This window comes from Barbus barbus, assembly GCF_936440315.1.
Source record: "Barbus barbus genome assembly, chromosome: 1".
NCBI lineage: Eukaryota > Metazoa > Chordata > Actinopteri > Cypriniformes > Cyprinidae > Barbus > Barbus barbus.
In genome coordinates, this window is record NC_136729.1 from 42,164,800 (window position 1) to 42,177,370 (window position 12,571).

At 34.7% G+C, this 12,571-nt stretch overlaps 1 protein-coding gene across 6 annotated transcripts in view; it reads left to right on the plus strand.

Annotated features, from left to right (window-relative positions):
- The first annotated feature begins 4,975 nt into the window (after positions 1-4,975).
- LOC306879022 (inositol 1,4,5-triphosphate receptor associated 1-like) overlaps positions 4,976-12,571 on the plus strand; it is a 42,752-nt gene continuing 35,156 nt past the window's right edge. For 2 of the 6 annotated variants that reach the window (XM_079431688.1, XM_079431689.1), the window contains exons 1-2: positions 4,976-5,060; positions 11,646-11,736. The gene's annotated coding sequence lies outside the window, so the exon portion shown is untranslated. Of the gene's footprint in view, positions 5,061-7,341; positions 7,580-11,645; positions 11,737-12,571 lie in introns of those variants that run through there. The other 4 variants (XM_079431690.1, XM_079431693.1, XM_079431691.1 and 1 more) reach the window with 3 other exon arrangements.

A 12,571-nucleotide genomic window follows, 5' to 3' on the forward strand; every position in this document is an offset into this window, starting at 1 on the left:
TATTAATGTTGAAAACTACAAAGTTTTTGCTACCTAAGTCCTTGCGAAGAAAGTTCAATTAACAGCATTTTGTTGAAATAGTAATCTTTTCTAACATTATGAATGTCTTCACTTTTGATCAATTTATTGCATCCTTTCTGAATAAAAGTATTTTTCTTTATCTTGCTTAACCCAAACTTTTGAATAGTAGTGTATCATGGTTTCCACAAAAATATTAAAGGAACACTCCACTTTTTTAGAAAATAGGCTAATTTTACAACTCCCCTAGAGTTAAACAGTTGAGTTTTACCGTTTTTGAATCCATTCAGCCGATCTCCGGGTCTGGCGGTAGCAGTTTTAGCTTAACTTAGCATAGATCATTGAATCAGATTAGACCGTTAGCATCTCGCTCAAAAATGACCAAAGAGTTTCGATAATTTTCCTATTTAAAACTTGACTCTTCTGTAGTTACTACATACATAGTTATGATATAGCTGGGGACTACTTTCAGGCGCTGCGTAATATCATTGCGCCTGCTTCACCCATGGTAGTAACTACAGAAGAGTCAAGCTTTAAATAGGAAAATTATCGAAACACTTTGGTCATTTTTTTAAGATGCAACTGTTTAACTTTTGGGGAGTTGTAAAATGAGCATATTTTCAAAAAAAAAAGTAGAGTGTTCCTTTAAGCATAAAAAAACAGTAACAGTAAAGGCAATTAATTTCTTACAAAAGATTTGTATTTTAAAATAAATGCTCTTCTTTTGAACTTTGTATTCATCAAAGTATCCTGAAAAAATTAATATATCAGGAGTAGTGGCAGTTAAAATTTCAGTTTTACATGACGTACAATTATGTTTCCAAATAGAAAACAGTTGTTTAAAAAACATTAAGAAAATCGTATTTATTCCGAAAGTTTGGCAGCTAGTATGTATGTATTGAATATAAAGTATGTGATCTGATTATATCATGTTATAATTGATCTAACATGTTGTTTGTATTGTTCTGGTCGTTATGTATGTCTCAATCCGTGGCTCCTGGGCTCCTGGTGGATTGTAGATTAGCCGCCGTTATGTCCTTTTCCACACCCAAGCCTGTCGCTCAGGAGAGCGTCCTCACTCCACTTTCATCTGAAAACGGTATTATTTACCTTTAAAGTTACTAAAACATTTCAGACGACTCTTCTAAGATTATTTGTATGATGGCAACTTTTAGTAACGTTTTAAGTTCTTGTTTACATTAAGTGGCTGCAAATCATAATTGCATACTAGCTTATTACACTTATTATTATTTTCTGTAATACATTTATGCAAGTAGGATTATTTTCCATATTCAGTCTATTTAGTCCGAATTTTTTTTTTAAATCTGTGGCGACATCTGTCGTTATGAATGTGACACTGAATCATTTATTCAAACGATATTTTAACCAACTAATTCATTCAGGAATGAACAAGTAACTGTATCTAAGCAAAGTTTGTTTATTGAACTGTTGCGTAAAAGCAATATCGCAGATCATTCGATTAATGATGAACATTGACTGACATTAGCATATAAATTTGTCATTTACATTTACATTTATTCATTTAGCTGACGCTTTTATCCAAAGCGACTTACAATTGCTATATATGTCAGAGGTCGCACGCCTCTGGAGCAACTAGGGGTTAAGTGTCTTGCTCAGGGACACATTGGTGTCTCACAGTGGATTCGAACCCGGGTCTCTCACACCAAAGGCATGTGTCTTATCCACTGCGCCATCGCCACCCTGAATCACCTGAATAAATATATAGCGAACTGTAATGTAAGGGGCGTGACAATGGAGGTGTGGATCCAAATGCAGCTTTATTTAATAAAATGTATTCAGACAGGCCGGGTCAGTATCAGCAAACAGAGTAATCCAAGTCAAGGTAATACAAAAGAGTGATCCACAGAGCAGGCAAAGGTCAAGGCAGGCAGCAAACAATCATGAAACAGCCTGAGTTGACAAAGAAAGTTGATGATCAGCATCATGGTTGCAACAAAGCCGGATTGGAGTGGTTTGGTTTTTTCAACTTGAAACTAATCCTGTAACTTTGAATTTGTTCATCTACCATCATGGTAGAGACCCCAGGAAACGTTACAGGCTAACAATCAACAGCAATGTGAAAGAGTGTGTGTGTGTGTGCGGCATTCTTATAGTGAGACTAATGAGCTAATACGAGACAGGTGATAGCAACTGATGATGAGCGCAGATGAGTCTAGGCAAAGGATTATGGGAAATGGAGTCCTGGTTGGTTAAAAGTCAGGGATGGAGTGCCCACTGGTGGAGCTCATGGGCACTCCAGTTGGTGATCGTGACACTAACAAATCAACTCCATTATTATTGAAATCACTTTTAAAGGTGAAGTGTTACATTTTAGCGGCACCAAACAGAATGGCAGCTTTACTGGTGAGAATGCAATGTACCTATCCATTATTTTCATTAATTGAAAAAATATATTTAATTACGTGAAATATCTAAACTTAGAAAACTTGCCTTGGCAACTAATTGAAATAAAATAAGTTTAAGCTGAAGTATGAAAACCAACACTAAAATACATAGAAATTAAAGTTACATAGAAATATAAAAATACTAATAAAGCACATGAAATTACTAAAACTTAGACTAAAATAAAAATGGAAAATTGAAAACAGAAATAAAGTGAATTCAAAATAAAGTATTTATTAATAAATACTATACTATATAAATAATCTTAACACTTTTGAAAATATACTAACAGAAGAATTGACATCCTGCACTTTATCAAGTATTTTATTTATTAATTATATTATTAGTTTTATCAATCAATATATATTTTAAGTGTACACAATGTATCTGGTTTTTTTTTATGTAACACTGAATGAGTGTTTTTTTGTGTCTTTATGTGCAATGCTTTTGTGTGTGTTCTCTGATGGCGTACCCTTCTTCCTGTTGTGTCTATAGGGAGCTCTGTGGCTTTGGCCCAAGTGCAGCTGCTTCATGTGCTGTTTATAGAGCTGAAGGAAATAGAGATTCTCAGTTCATACGTTCAGCATAGGGTCTTAATCACGTTGAATCGTGTGATAAGTGTAGACTGCTGTGTTTGTTTGCTCACGAAACTCATCCGATGTGTGTGTATACCTGGCACAAAAGGTTTTTGCAAACGTTTTCTCTCTGCTTATTTTATGTATGACAAAATGTCTTGCATTTGCTTATCAAATGAGTAGTCCAAAGTGAAGTGAAACAGACATGCAATAATACAACTGACCATGCAGCCTGTCTCACAGATGCTTTGTATTTTATGGCTGATGTCGATAGCTGTCTAAAAGAGATAGCATTATGTACAGGTATAGTGTTTAAAAAAAAGTTTAGTCATACTCTCTCAGCAAAAGAGGAAAATTAAATGAAATAATATGCATAAACCCTGACTTCAAGAGTTATTGTAAATAGTTGTTGTAATTATTGATTTGAATCGACAGTTAAAGTATACACTCCCGTTCAAAAGTTTGTGGTTGGTAAGAATGTTTTTAAAAGTAGTCTCTTATGCTCACCAAGGCTGCATTTATTTGATCACAGTAATACATTTAAAAATGTGAAATATTATTACAATTGAAAATTAAAAAAAAAACAAATTCTAGGATAAATGCAACCTTGCTGAATATAACTATTTTAAAACTCTTTCTGACCCCAAACTTTCAAACAGATGTATTTGTTTATCTATTCACCTCATCACCAACCCCAGTGTGGAATTTATTCTTAAGTAAAGCGTTAGGTTACCCAGAAATGGAAATTAAATTCCCAACCTGTTTGACTTGACATTTGTCTAGATAACTAATTATGTGCTCCACGCAAGACAGAAAGTATTACAGGTTTAGATCAAGATGAAAGAAAGTAAACGATTGACTATTAATCTTTTAAGCATTATTTAAATATTAAATAATGAACTTTATTATATTTTAATATTATAGTGTCATTAATGATTAACCGATATTTACTCTCTCAAAGGTTGTTTGTGTGGTTTTTCAACATGCAAATGTTGCAGCATGAAGTACGTACGCAGAACTGAACGAGTTTCTAGAGACGTTTTATGAGTGAGATTATTTCACTCTACAGAAAAGCCTGTTCTTCTGGGAGGACATTTGCATTTGGTTTAGCGTTTAGCTGTTGTGGTCTGCTTGAAAAGTTTTTTGATCTTTCATGAAGTTCCTCTTTTTGCAAGGTCTTTTTAGTATAGAAATAATTGCATATTAACATGTATTTACAAGACACTTTATACATTATACTATTGGATCAGTTTGTTCATTACCAGCACAAGCAAAGTCATCATGCATTGGTTGTAGTCACTGGAATGGGAAATGTCAGCATATCAGTTGTGTCTGGCTCTCATTTCGAGTTGCTCATCTTGATCTCATTGCTGTACATTACACTCAGTAATAAAGATATAAACATCCAAGCAGTGGGCTGAATGACAGTCAGTATTTATCAACCGAAAACACTCTCCTCACAACACCCTGAACAAATAAAAGCTGCTATAAATCCTTCAGCTTGTTTCTTCTCCTGAATATATCAGTGATTAATGTCTAACGGCTTTTTACCACGACCTGCATATAACCCAGACTATGAATTATGGAACATAGTTATTGCATTGATTGATTTAGTAGTTTTAAGATGCAAAATTCTGAGCATAATGATTATCGCTGTCTGTAGCGCATCGTTGAATGTTTTACAACCGCTGTCCAATTGATAAATGCGTTTGAAGGAAGTGAAACAATGAGTCTGTGCTTCGTCGAGTGCTTTCAACCAGAGGATCAAGCTCCTCATGTAAATGGTTGCCAGGTTATTGTTGCCCTTAGATATGGAGGCAGGGTGGGAGGGGGAGAGAGAGTCTGAAAGAAGTATTGAAAACTCTGCTGTCAATCGAGCGCTACGCCTCCTTTGGTGCGTCATGCTGTTAGATGGCCGACTATTTAATGTGCATTTTAACACTTTTGCATTTGCGTGACTTGCAAATAAGCCTGGGTCTCTCTTGCTGCTTTCAAACAGGTGGCTCGCTTCTGTGCACGCGAGCAGAGGAACACAGCAACAAGGTAAAAAGCTATTTATATTAATTATATATGTATATTTTTTCCATTATTGTCATTTGAATTTTGACCTTGGTGTTTTACGATGAATCTGTAGTATTTTGAAATGTCCCTTAGGATCTTCAGAGCACATTACTTGTCTTTTTGTGTCATTAGTTTTGAGTCATTGCTAAGTCAAATATCACTGTTACTATTGCTAATACTTAGGCTAAGGGGTTGTTTTTTAAACTTTGGCATATAACTCCTTCTGCACATTTGTGATAAGGACAAATTATGCCTAAATGCTAGGTGTGCTAAAGCTTTTTTGACTGCCAGAGACATTGAAGGAAATATCCAAGCCATATACAGTGATAGAAGAGAATTATACAGACCTATTTTGACTTGGCAAACAGAAATCCCTACCCGTTTCAATAACTGAATGTTCTTCAGGGTTTTCACTTTTTGTTTTTCGGATTTTTTTTTTTTTTTTTTTTTTGTAATTATGGGGATTGTTTTTAAACAAATATTCACAAATAGCTATTTCTACATGATAAAATATTATAGAGCTTGAGCAAAATGTGTTTCCTTATCCATGACCTTTCCAGGTCTAGAAATCATATATCCAGTTTTTTCGAGATTGTGAGAACCCTGGCCCCTAAATAAAAATGACAGTTGTTGAGGGAACAAATGAAAATAAGATACATGATGCCAGTTTACATCTTGCTTGTTAGCTGTTTAGTTTATTTTAAATCTTGTTTTGTCATATTTTAAATCGTTTGAACTCATCTAGAGGCCCCCTTTGGGAGTTTTCTAAGGCCCCTTGTGGGTCCCATCCCTTTGATTGAAAACAGCTGCCCTGGCATGGCGGCAGTAGGGTTTACGATGGAAAGCACCACTAAAAATGTCTTCATAAATCATAAAAATCTTTTTGTGTTGCTGATGAGGAGTCAATTTTCTCTATTACAATTGTGGAGTAGTATAATTAGAACTAGCATGCCTACTATTAACATATTGGCTGTTTATTTGTACTTAAACAGCACGTATTCTGCATGACCTACATTCTAAGAGTTTATTGAGGCAAAAGTCGTAGTTAATGGTTTGTTAAAAGCGAGAATTGGACCTTTTTTTATTCTCTAGTAAATACAATGCCACTGAAGGAGGGACCCAAGTCAGATCTAGGGAACAAGACTATAGAGACTTGTGGCTTGGGCCATAAGCAACCATTTAGCAACCACTCAAACTACCTAGAAACCACTGTGTACACTTTAGCAACACTCTATAAAACTATCCTGAACACCTTACCAACTGCTTATCAACACCCAGGCAATCATCTACGGCATGGTGTCAGTTTGCATCATTCATATTTCCTTTAGAAAGCATAAACATTTTAAATGTTTGAAGACTTGGTTGCACATGCTTAGCTTTACTTTATGGTGGCATTATTTATTAATATTTTCTGTAACTTGTCCACCCAAAACTAAACATTTGCTAAAAAAAGTACTTGCCCTCAGGCCATCCAAGATAAATTAGTGTTTTCATTAGAACAGATTTGGAGAAGTTTAGCATTACATTACTTGCTCAGTAATTGATCCTCTGGAGTGAATGGGTGCCGTCAGAATGAGAGTCCAAACAGCTGATAAAACTCACAATAATCCGCACCACTCCAGTCCATCAATTAACATGTAAAGTGAAAAGCTGTGTGTTTGTAAGAAACAAATTCATCAAGACATTTTTTAACATTTTAACTTCGCACTGTTGCTTTCAGCTAAAACACGAATCCATAATATTGCTTTGTCCAGTGAAAAAGTCACCTTGTCTAAATCAGAAGAGAAATATGCACAGTAAAAACAGTCCAAAATAGTTTTGAATAAATATTGATGTGAGAGGACAACAGGGATGGACTTTTTCACTGGAGGAAGTGTTATTATGGGTAATGGACTGGTATTGTGGCCAGAAGTAATGGTTTAAAGTTAAAATGCCTAAATTTTTTGTTTCTTACAAACATGTAGCTTTTCGCTCCAGAAGACGTTAATTGATGGACTGGAGTTGTGTGGATTATTGTGACAGTTTTTAATCAGCTGTTTGGACTCTCATTCTGACGGCACCCATTCACTGCAGGGGATCTATTGGTGAGCAAGTGATGTAATGCTAAACTTCTCCAAATCTGTTCCAATGAAGCAAATTCCTTTACATGTTTTATGGCGTGGGTGTGAGAAAATGTTCATTTTTGGGTGAATTGTACCTTTAAAGAGTCATACTTCAGCTCATTGGTGCATCAGGCAGAAACTGCATGCACACACACACACACACACACACACGGCAGTAGCGGTCCGGAGAAGCATGAGAAGGCTTCTCCTTAAATGGTCAAAGCTCCCAGGAGTCACAGGGAGGCTGGTGCAAAGAAAAAAAGTCAGGGAGAGGAAAAGAGAGGACGCTGAAGATTGTGGAGCTTTGAGGAAAAATATCAACAGCACAAATACAAAGAGGGCTTTGAAGGAAATAGTGGGCTGTTGAGAGAGCATCTTTCATCCCTGTTATCCAATCAGGTAGAGTTTCAGCAAGTTTTTCTTTGCATGGATTGATTTATGTCTCTTGAGACAAGAGCTTGCGGTGGACACCTCAAGAAAAAAATACTTTAAAGCACACAGCATGGTTTCCTCTGTGGCGTGACATTGTTTTAATGGCCTAAAACTTTCCCTGTGTACAAAAATGCATGTTACACACATTCTGCTTAGGAGCAGCGCAGGTTACATGTATACGGTGGTGTTTGAAAGTCTGAGACCACATTTAAAATCTGGGATTGAATCGTAATTTAAATGTGGAAATAAAATTTTAATTCCTGCTCTATTTAAAGCTCTCTAATCAAATAAGCATAATTGTGACACTGATCATGTGACAGACAGTCAGATGTTCTTGTTTCCATTGAAGCTCAAGGTGCTCTTTGGATGATGCTCAGATCATGTAAGACAGCATGATCAACAGGTTATGAACTTGGCATTTATTGCATGATTGCATGCTGCTGTCATAAAAGCAAAGCAAATATAAGACTATAAAAAGTAACTTTTAATTGACAGCTATTTATACCTAAATAGGTTTTGTTGACATAACCCAATGCATTTAGTAAAAAATATTATGTAAATTAAATGATATCACACTTAACATTTTCTTTAGTCGAAGACATTCTAAAAATTGTATTTTTTCCATTCAGTTTCTCACTCAAATTGTTATGCTGAAAATTTTATTTTTAATACTAAAAAATTTATTCAAGAAAAACCAAAATCAATAATCTTTTTGGCAAAACTTTATTTGAACGTTTTAGAAGATACCATCACAACTTTTTCGTTCATTTAAAATCTGTCTGACATAGATTATATTCCTTTAATGTTTATGCAAACAAAAACTGCATAGTTCTGCTAATTATTGTTATTAATTATCATCATTGTTTTTTATAAATATCACAATAATGATTCAAAATAATGTGTACCAGTACTTTTTCTAAATTTCCAGCACATTTTAACAATATGAATAATATTGGTAAAACTTAAGTATAAGGACCAATTCTCACTAGTTGCTTATTAGCGTGCCTATTATCAGTATATTGGCTGTTTATTATTGCTTATAAAGCACATATTATTCATATTCTACATCCCTAAACGTACCTCATACCTGAACTTAACAACTACCTTACAAAGTTGTTAATGCTTTGTTAAAGGCAAGAATTGGACCTTAAAATAAAGTGTGACCGTAATATTGATAACCGTGATCATTTTGGTCACTTTGATTTGATTGAAATTTCCATACGGTTTTTTTTTAATTTTTTTTTATTTGAATTTATTTATTTGATCAGGGACAATGCACAAAAAAAACATTAGTCTAAAAAAGAAGAGATGTAAAACCATCATTGTATGTAAAACCATTTTCTTCAACATCTTTCCCGAAATATGTTGTAAACATGCATTTCTTTCATGTACCGAAAGGATGAGGAAGACTAGTTTCCCCAGTTTATCATGGCAGGTTTTTTGGTGATGCTCACCTGAATCGCCAGTTTCTCGAACACTCTCTCCATTTCCTGTTGTTTCTTACAGTGACTTTATAGCAACCACTTCCTGTTTCACTCAACCAAATTTTCATCAAATCTGGCTCACTGTATCTGTGTTACATAACCAGTGAAGGGAGGGGGCAGAACATGCTCTTTCTCATGCAGCCGCGTCAGAGCTTTTGCCATGAGGTAACGCTGAGGTCATCAGGGACCCGGAGGGTCCTGCCATCAAGATGACCTTCCATCCTTCTCAAATTTATAAGACTTGAACTCCTCTCAGTGGTGACAGTCAAAGGCCAAGTAAAAATAGATCCAGTCAATGAGAATAGAGCCCATATTGACCACAGAGAGAGACGGAGGGCGAGTTATAGAGAGAGAAAGCTCACAAACACAGACTCATAGCCAGCAGGAAATAATCAGGGTGATTGGATTACACTGCAATATTCATCTGCGTATCGTTCTCTGCAGGGAACATGCTGCAGGACTCCTGCTGTCTGGCCTCCCTGAACGGCTGCTGGATCACTGAAATCATTTAGAGTGCCCTATATGTACTTTACTTACCTTTATATATATATACAGTATATCAACTGCATAGTTTTTCATATTTATCGTGTACCTGTTATGGTCTAAGTCATTATGAGATTGTTAAAGAGGTGAAAGCAAGGCTTTTTACTTTTTTTAATACGTTATAAAATATTGGTAACACTTTATTTTAGGGTCTCTTAACTATTTGCTTATTAGCATGCATATTACTAGAATATTAGCCATTTATTAGTAGTAATTAAGCACATATTAATGCCTTATTCTACATCCCTAATCCTACCCAATACCTAAACTAACAACTACCTTACTAACTATTAATAAGCAGCAAATTAGGAATTTATTGTCATAGTTAATTGTGAATAAGTGTTCCCTATTCTAAAGTGTTACCAAAATATTATTTATTCCTGGCAAATCTGAATTTTCAGCAGCCATTATTCTAGTTTTCAGTTTTTTGTGAAAACCATTATACAGTTTTTGATGAAAGTTTAAAAGAAAAGCATTTATTAGATTTATTAATTGTTTTTTACTTTGATCAATTCTTGATGCATCCTTGCTGAATAAACATTCATTTCTTTTTTTAATATACTGACCTACAATTTCGAACAGCAAGCTGCCCAATTTCTTATATTTGTCGCTTCTTCTTCATATGTACCCGTGATTTGATCTTGAATAACATCTGATAGTCCAATACATTTTTTTAAAGTAAAGTTTAATAGCAAAATTAACTAATAATGTTACATGGTCAAACAAATCTATTGCTCCAGTATTGCGTCACAAAAACAGCTGTTGCCAGAAATTATGTCGTCATCACTAAGAGATGTTTACAATTATTTAACAATCGCTTAATGCACACAATTATTTATTCCACATCTGAATGAAGAAACGGATAACTTGCAGATCTCACAATACCATTGGTCAAATTTAGTGAAGGGTGAACAGTAATTATTGGTGAAAGAGGAATCAGTAATGTTGCTCAGCACATTTTTACTGCTCAGAGTTTGCTCTTCCATAGAGTTTTAAATTTGTAATATCAACTTCGTGTCAGATGTTTAAGCTGAAATTCCTTAAATGAATAGTTCACCCCAAAAAATGAACATTTTTGTCATCATTTACTCACCACCATGTCATTCCAAACCTGTGTAAGTGTCTTTCTTATGTAGAACACAAAATAAGTTATTTAGAATTTTGAAGAACGGGAAAGAAATACTATGAAAGTCAATAGGGACCATCAACTGTTTGATTACCAGCACTCTTCAAAATATCTTCTTTTATGTTCAACATAAAGAAACTCATACAGGTTTGGAACAATATGAGAAGGAATATAAAAATAGACAAATGAAACAGTTGAGTAAGGATATAGAGCTATACAATGAATGTGAATCGCACAGCTCGATTAATGCTTGAGAATGAATGGGAAATGTTCCAGTTAATATTGAAAGACTTTTTATTGCAGACTTTGCTTGGCACATCTAAGCATGTTTTACACATTATTAAGGTCTGTTGAAACACTCCAGTAGACACTGGAAATTACTAGAGTGTTTTTCTCAGGAGAAAATTCTGTAAAGCAGGAATTTAAGAAAGTCAATCTCGTTGCTATTTTGAAGTAACAGTTGAAGAAATCATTTGGGATTTCGCTTTTCCTACTGTGCCTATAGGAAGATGGGAAAAGATGCGTCAAACGCTGACAGCTGTGTCAAAAGCACATCACAAAACATGATTCATACACTCCCATCAAAATCAAGCCAATATCAATCATTGCAGTGCTCTGAGGCTTCACACGTCCTGTGTTGAATGAGCAAGAGATGTTGCTGATATTGTGCCTTCAAAGCCATTATCTCTTCCACCCAGCACTACACTCTCCTATTTGAGTCAAAGTGTTAGGGAAATCCTTTTGATATCATCACTTTTAAATGTCAATTATATTTTGAATGGTCTTTTCTGATAAGATAACATGCACAGCGAACAGAGGAAAGATTCATCTGGCATAGAGTCATCAATGAAAATGTGTATGTTGTGTATTGTCTTTTAAGGTCAGCAAAATCCCAGATGCAACCCTCCTAGATCAGGATCTTGGTTCGCCATCTGAGCTTTGGCTGAAACGTGCTCTACAGGTGTCTACAGGTAATATTACAAACATATTGCTCTTTTCTTAGCTCGGGTGTGCTCTGTTGTGTTTCAAAAAAGTGTCAACTTTGCCTCAGATGTTGAATCTAAAATAACACAATGCAAAATTATTTCCACTGAATTTTTTATGGTTCTGGTAATTATGTCGTGCTTATTATTGATGTACTGGGGTTTTTTTGCATCAGTATTTTGGTAAATATTTTGGCCAGGTAAAGTTTAAATCTTCTGTCATTCATTTTGAAACATTGGTTTAGTACAGATGAGTTACACAAATGAAGAGTTTATTTGCAAACACAGATTTCTAGTTTATTTGCAGAAACCAAATTTCAAAAATCACGTTTTTTATTATGTTATCATGTTTTTTATTGTGTTAGCTGTATTTTTTTTTGTTATTTTTTTACCTAATCAAAATGACCCAACTGCAGTTTGATTGAGATTAATTGGAATGCACAATGAAAAAACATGATTTCTGAAAATGGTTAAAAACTGTGTTATCTGTTTTTGCCAATGAACTCTTCAGATGATAGGCAAACACAAATACTACAATTTTACTATATTAAAACCATGGTTAATTTTTGCAGGGGTTGGATGATTGTTGTCTTTTATGACTAGTCCCACAATGTTCTGGAATCTTCCAGAAAGCGCTAGAATACTACAGAAAGTTACAGAAACTTCTAGAATGCTCCCATTCTTGCAAAAGCAAAATATATATATTTTTTAAAAACATGCAAAATTAGTACAAAAAACACAGTTTTACTACAAATACCATGGTTAAACAATGGTTAGTGTTTCAAAACTACGGTTAATTTGTGGTTTCCATGTTTTTTTGGTT